This window comes from Spea bombifrons, chromosome 2, assembly GCF_027358695.1.
Source record: "Spea bombifrons isolate aSpeBom1 chromosome 2, aSpeBom1.2.pri, whole genome shotgun sequence".
NCBI lineage: Eukaryota > Metazoa > Chordata > Amphibia > Anura > Pelobatidae > Spea > Spea bombifrons.
The window spans coordinates 143083333-143088332 of NC_071088.1; the positions used below are offsets into that span (position 1 = coordinate 143083333).

General features: G+C 49.8%; 12 non-coding genes and 2 pseudogenes across 12 annotated transcripts; all 14 read right to left on the reverse strand.

Moving 5' to 3' along the window:
- Nucleotides 1–128: 128 nt before the first annotated feature.
- LOC128480669 (uncharacterized) lies at nucleotides 129–237 on the reverse strand (annotated as a pseudogene).
- Nucleotides 238–474: 237 nt separating this feature from the next.
- On the reverse strand, nucleotides 475–593 carry LOC128477537 (5S ribosomal RNA). The gene has a single exon (XR_008348504.1). It is a non-coding gene; the product is annotated as a 5S ribosomal RNA (ribosomal RNA).
- A 251-nt stretch (nucleotides 594–844) lies between these two features.
- LOC128476516 (5S ribosomal RNA) lies at nucleotides 845–963 on the reverse strand. The gene has a single exon (XR_008347524.1). It is a non-coding gene; the product is annotated as a 5S ribosomal RNA (ribosomal RNA).
- Nucleotides 964–1181: 218 nt separating this feature from the next.
- LOC128476518 (5S ribosomal RNA) lies at nucleotides 1182–1300 on the reverse strand. The gene has a single exon (XR_008347526.1). It is a non-coding gene; the product is annotated as a 5S ribosomal RNA (ribosomal RNA).
- A 240-nt stretch (nucleotides 1301–1540) lies between these two features.
- On the reverse strand, nucleotides 1541–1659 carry LOC128479332 (5S ribosomal RNA). Its single transcript, XR_008350216.1, has one exon. It is a non-coding gene; the product is annotated as a 5S ribosomal RNA (ribosomal RNA).
- Nucleotides 1660–1875: 216 nt separating this feature from the next.
- LOC128478986 (5S ribosomal RNA) lies at nucleotides 1876–1994 on the reverse strand. The gene has a single exon (XR_008349881.1). It is a non-coding gene; the product is annotated as a 5S ribosomal RNA (ribosomal RNA).
- Nucleotides 1995–2212: 218 nt separating this feature from the next.
- On the reverse strand, nucleotides 2213–2331 carry LOC128477101 (5S ribosomal RNA). The gene has a single exon (XR_008348087.1). It is a non-coding gene; the product is annotated as a 5S ribosomal RNA (ribosomal RNA).
- Nucleotides 2332–2564: 233 nt separating this feature from the next.
- LOC128479224 (5S ribosomal RNA) lies at nucleotides 2565–2683 on the reverse strand. Its single transcript, XR_008350108.1, has one exon. It is a non-coding gene; the product is annotated as a 5S ribosomal RNA (ribosomal RNA).
- Nucleotides 2684–2920: 237 nt separating this feature from the next.
- LOC128480495 (uncharacterized) lies at nucleotides 2921–3029 on the reverse strand (annotated as a pseudogene).
- Nucleotides 3030–3325: 296 nt separating this feature from the next.
- LOC128476519 (5S ribosomal RNA) lies at nucleotides 3326–3444 on the reverse strand. The gene has a single exon (XR_008347527.1). It is a non-coding gene; the product is annotated as a 5S ribosomal RNA (ribosomal RNA).
- A 248-nt stretch (nucleotides 3445–3692) lies between these two features.
- LOC128479442 (5S ribosomal RNA) lies at nucleotides 3693–3811 on the reverse strand. The gene has a single exon (XR_008350320.1). It is a non-coding gene; the product is annotated as a 5S ribosomal RNA (ribosomal RNA).
- A 215-nt stretch (nucleotides 3812–4026) lies between these two features.
- LOC128477102 (5S ribosomal RNA) lies at nucleotides 4027–4145 on the reverse strand. Its single transcript, XR_008348088.1, has one exon. It is a non-coding gene; the product is annotated as a 5S ribosomal RNA (ribosomal RNA).
- A 264-nt stretch (nucleotides 4146–4409) lies between these two features.
- Nucleotides 4410–4528, reverse strand: LOC128477303 (5S ribosomal RNA). Its single transcript, XR_008348282.1, has one exon. It is a non-coding gene; the product is annotated as a 5S ribosomal RNA (ribosomal RNA).
- Nucleotides 4529–4773: 245 nt separating this feature from the next.
- On the reverse strand, nucleotides 4774–4892 carry LOC128479375 (5S ribosomal RNA). Its single transcript, XR_008350256.1, has one exon. It is a non-coding gene; the product is annotated as a 5S ribosomal RNA (ribosomal RNA).
- Between the last annotated feature and the right edge of the window lie 108 nt (nucleotides 4893–5000).

A 5000-nucleotide genomic window follows, 5' to 3' on the forward strand; every position in this document is an offset into this window, starting at 1 on the left:
GACAGAAAGAATTATAAGCCCTGGGACTGCACAGAGAAGGTGAGAAGGTTCAAATAAGGGTTTAAAGCTTTGATGATGAGCAAGAAACACATGGCAAAAAGCTCTCCCCGGACTGTGAGAAAAGAAAAAGACTACAACACCTGGTATTCCCAGGCGGTCTCCCATCCAGGTACTAACCAGGCCCAACCCTGCTTAGCTTCCGAGATCAGGCGCTTTCGTGGTGGTATGGCCGCAGGTGTGAAAGTTTTTTATTTTACTTCTCTTATTCTGTTGCTGCTGTTGCTGTTGCTGCTGTTGCTGCTGTTGCTGCTGCTGCTGCTGCTGCTGCTGCTGCTGCTTGTCGTCAGACAGAAAGAATTATAAGCCCTGGGACAGGACAGAGAAGGTGAGAAGGTTCAAATAAGGGTTTAAAGCTTTGATGATGAGCAAGAAACACATGGCAAAAAGCTCTCCCCGGACTGTGAGAAAAGAAAAAGCCTACAACACCTGGTATTCCCAGGCGGTCTCCCATCCAGGTACTAACCAGGCCCAACCCTGCTTAGCTTCCGAGATCAGACGAGATCGGGCACTTTCAGGGAGGTATGGCTGCAGGTGTGAAAGCTCTTTATTTTACTTTTCTTATTCTGTTGCTGCTGCTGCTGCTGCTGCTGCTGCTGCTGCTGCTGCTGCTGCTGCTGCTGCTGCTGCTGCTGCTGCTGCTGCTGCTTGTCGTCAGACAGAAAGAATTATAAGCCCTGGGACAGGACAGAGAAGGTGAGAAGGTTCAAATAAGGGTTTAAAGCTTTGATGATGAGCAAGAAACACATGGCAAAAAGCTCTCCCCGGACTGTGAGAAAAAATTAAAAGCCTACAACACCTGGTATTCCCAGGCGGTCTCCCATCCAGGTACTAACCAGGCCCAACCCTGCTTAGCTTCCGAGATCAGACGAGATCGGGCGCTTTCAGGGTGGTATGGCCGCAGGTGTGAAAGTTTTTTATTTTACTTCTCTTATTCTGTTGCTGCTGCTGCTGCTGCTGCTGCTGCTGCTGCTGCTGCTGCTGCTTGTCGTCAGACAAAAAGAATTATAAGCCCTGGGACAGGACAGAGAAGGTGAGAAGGTTCAAATAAGGGTTTAAAGCTTTGATGATGAGCAAGAAACACATGGCAAAAAGCTCTCCCCGGACTGTGAGAAAAAATTAAAAGCCTACAACACCTGGTATTCCCAGGCGGTCTCCCATCCAGGTACTAACCAGGCCCAACCCTGCTTAGCTTCCGAGATCAGACGAGATCGGGCGCTTTCAGGGTGGTATGGCCGCAGGTGTGAAAGTTTTTTATTTTACTTCTCTTATTCTGCTGCTGCTGCTGCTGCTGCTGCTGCTGCTGCTGCTGCTGCTGCTGCTGCTGCTGCTGCTGCTGCTGCTGCTTGTCGTCAGACAGAAAGAATTATAAGCCCTGGGACAGGACAGAGAAGGTGAGAAGGTTCAAATAAGGGTTTAAAGCTTTGATGATGAGCAAGAAACACATGGCAAAAAGCTCTCCCCGGACTGTGAGAAAAGAAAAAGCCTACAACACCTGGTATTCCCAGGCGGTCTCCCATCCAGGTACTAACCAGGGCCAACCCTGCTTAGCCTCCGAGACCAGACGAGATCGGGCGCTTTCAGGGTGGTATGGCCGCAGGTGTGAAAGTATTTTATTTTACTTCTCTTATTCTGTTGCTGCTGCTGCTGCTGCTGCTGCTGCTGCTGCTGCTGCTGCTGCTTGTCGTCAGACAGAAAGAATTATAAGCCCTGGGACAGGACAGAGAAGGTGAGAAGGTTCAAATAAGGGTTTAAAGCTTTGATGATGAGCAAGAAACACATGGCAAAAAGCTCTCCCCGGACTGTGAGAAAAGAAAAAGCTTACAACACCTGGTATTCCCAGGCAGTCTCCCATCCAGGTACTAACCAGGCCCAACCCTGTTTAGCTTCCGAGATCAGACGAGATCGGGCGCTTTCAGGGTGGTATGGCCGCAGGTGTGAAAGCTCTTTATTTTACTTTTCTTATTCTGTTGCTGCTGCTGCTGCTGCTGCTGCTGCTGCTGCTGCTGCTGCTGCTTGTCGTCAGACAGAAAGAATTATAAGCCCTGGGACAGGACAGAGAAGGTGAGAAGGTTCAAATAAGGGTTTAAAGCTTTGATGATGAGCAAGAAACACATGGCAAAAAGCTCTCCCCGGACTGTGAGAAAAAATTAAAAGCCTACAACACCTGGTATTCCCAGGCGGTCTCCCATCCAGGTACTAACCAGGCCCAACCCTGCTTAGCTTCCGAGATCAGACGAGATCGGGCACTTTCAGGGTGGTATGGCCGCAGGTGTGAAAGTTTTTTATTTTACTTCTCTTATTCTGTTGCTGCTGTTGCTGCTGCTGCTGCTGCTGCTGCTGCTGCTGCTGCTGCTGCTGCTGCTGCTTGTCGTCAGACAAAAAGAATTATAAGCCCTGGGACAGGACAGAGAATGTGAGAAGGTTCAAATAAGGGTTTAAAGCTTTGATGATGAGCAAGAAACACATGGCAAAAAGCTCTCCCCGGACTGTGAGAAAAAATTAAAAGCCTACAACACCTTGTATTCCCAGGCGGTCTCCCATCCAGGTACTAACCAGGCCCAACCCTGCTTAGCTTCCGAGATCAGACAAGATCGGGCGCTTTCAGGGTGGTATGGCCGCAGGTGTGAAAGTTTTTTATTTTACTTCTCTTATTCTGTTGCTGCTGCTGCTGCTGCTGCTGCTGCTGCTGCTGCTGCTGCTGCTGCTGCTGCTGCTGCTGCTGCTTGTCGTCAGACAAAAAGAATTATAAGCCCTGGGACAGGACAGAGAAGGTGAGAAGGTTCAAATAAGGGTTTAAAGCTTTGATGATGAGCAAGAAACACATGGCAAAAAGCTCTCCCCGGACTGTGAGAAAAGAAAAAGCCTACAACACCTGGTATTCCCAGGCGGTCTCCCATCCAGGTACTAACCAGGCCCAAACCTGCTTAGCTTCCGAGATCAGGCGCTTTCAGGGTGGTATGGCCGCAGGTGTGAAAGCTCTTTATTTTACTTCTCTTATTCTGTTGCTGCTGCTGCTGCTGCTGCTGCTGCTGCTGCTGCTGCTGCTGCTGCTGCTGCTGCTGCTGCTGCTGCTGCTGCTGCTGCTGCTGCTGCTGCTGCTGCTGCTGCTGCTGCTGCTGCTGCTGCTTGTCGTCAGACAGAAAGAATTATAAGCCCTGGGACAGGACAGAGAAGGTGAGAAGGTTCAAACAAGGGTTTAAAGCTTTGATGATGAGCAAGAAACACATGGCAAAAAGCTCTCCCCGGACTGTGAGAAAAAATTAAAAGCCTACAACACCTGGTATTCCCAGGCGGTCTCCCATCCAGGTACTAACCAGGCCCAACCCTGCTTAGCTTCCGAGATCAGACGAGATCGGGCGCTTTCAGGGTGGTATGGCCGCAGGTGTGAAAGTTTTTTATTTTACTTCTCTTATTCTGTTGCTGCTGCTGCTGCTGCTGCTGCTGCTGCTGCTGCTGCTGCTGCTGCTGCTGTTGCTGCTGCTGCTGCTGCTGCTTGTCGTCAGACAAAAAGAATTATAAGCCCTGGGACAGGACAGAGAAGGTGAGAAGGTTCAAATAAGGGTTTAAAGCTTTGATGATGAGCAAGAAACACATGGCAAAAAGCTCTCCCCGGACTGTGAGAAAAAATTAAAAGCCTACAACACCTGGTATTCCCAGGCGGTCTCCCATCCAGGTACTAACCAGGCCCAACCCTGCTTAGCTTCCGAGATGAGACAAGATCGGGCGCTTTCAGGGTGGTATGGCCGCAGGTGTGAAAGTTTTTTATTTTACTTCTCTTATTCTGTTGCTGCTGCTGCTGCTGCTGCTGCTGCTGCTGCTGCTGCTGCTTGTCGTCAGACAAAAAGAATTATAAGCCCTGGGACAGGACAGAGAAGGTGAGAAGGTTCAAATAAGGGTTTAAAGCTTTGATGATGAGCAAGAAACACATGGCAAAAAGCTCTCCCCGGACTGTGAGAAAAAATTAAAAGCCTACAACACCTGGTATTCCCAGGCGGTCTCCCATCCAGGTACTAACCAGGCCCAACCCTGCTTAGCTTCCGAGATCAGACGAGATCGGGCACTTTCAGGGTGGTATGGCCGCAGGTGTGAAAGTTTTTTATTTTACTTCTCTTATTCTGTTGCTGCTGCTGCTGCTGCTGCTGCTGCTGCTGCTGCTGCTGCTGCTGCTGCTGCTGCTGCTGCTGCTGCTGCTGCTGCTGCTGCTGCTGCTGCTTGTCGTCAGACAAAAAGAATTATAAGCCCTGGGACAGGACAGAGAAGGTGAGATGGTTCAAATAAGGGTTTAAAGCTTTGATGATGAGCAAGAAACATGGCAAAAAGCTCTCCCCGGACTGTGAGAAAAAATTAAAAGCCTACAACACCTGGTATTCCCAGGCGGTCTCCCATCCCGGTACTAACCAGGCCCAACCCTGCTTAGCTTCCGAGATCAGACGAGATCGGGCGCTTTCAGGGTGGTACGGCCGCAGGTGTGAAAGTTTTTTATTTTACTTCTCTTATACTGCTGCTGCTGTTGCTGCTGCTGCTGCTGCTGCTGCTGCTGCTGCTGCTGCTGCTGCTGCTGCTGCTGCTGCTGCTTGTCGTCAGACAGAAAGAATTATAAGCCCTGGGACAGGACAGAGAAGGTGAGAAGGTTCAAATAAGGGTTTAAAGCTTTGATGATGAGCAAGAAACACATGGCAAAAAGCTCTCCCCGGACTGTGAGAAAAAATTAAAAGCCTACAACACCTGGTATTCCCAGGCGGTCTCCCATCCAGGTACTAACCAGGCCCAACCCTGCTTAGCTTCCGAGATCAGACAAGATCGGGCGCTTTCAGGGTGGTATGGCCGCATTGTGAAAGTTTTTTATTTTACTTCTCTTATTCTGTTGCTGCTGCTGCTGCTGCTGCTGCTGCTGCTGCTGCTGCTGCTGCTGCTGCTGCTGCTGCTTGTCGTCAGACAAA